The following is a 329-nucleotide window of genomic DNA, read 5'->3' as shown; positions in this document are numbered from 1 at the left end:
AAGGGTCCCAACTAGTCTCTGCACCACTGATCACAACCCTCTGAGCCCTGTCATTCATCCAGTTCTCAATCCACCTCACTGTCCACTCATCCAGCTCACACTTCCTAAGCTTCCCGATAAAGATGTTATGGGAGACAATATCAAAAGCCTTGCCAAAGTCAAGACAAATGACATTCACTGCCCCTCCTCATCTATTGATCCAGTCATGCCATCATAGAAGGCTATCAAATGGGTCAGGAATGATTTCCCCTTGGCAAATCGATGTTTACCACTCCTGATATCTTTCTTTTTCTCCACGTTTAGAGGTGACATCCAGAACGAGCTGTTCC

The sequence above is a fragment of the Buceros rhinoceros genome, unplaced genomic scaffold, assembly GCF_000710305.1.
Source record: "Buceros rhinoceros silvestris isolate BGI_N320 unplaced genomic scaffold, ASM71030v1 scaffold15168, whole genome shotgun sequence".
NCBI lineage: Eukaryota > Metazoa > Chordata > Aves > Bucerotiformes > Bucerotidae > Buceros > Buceros rhinoceros.
Note: the sequence above shows the minus strand (reverse complement) of the source record.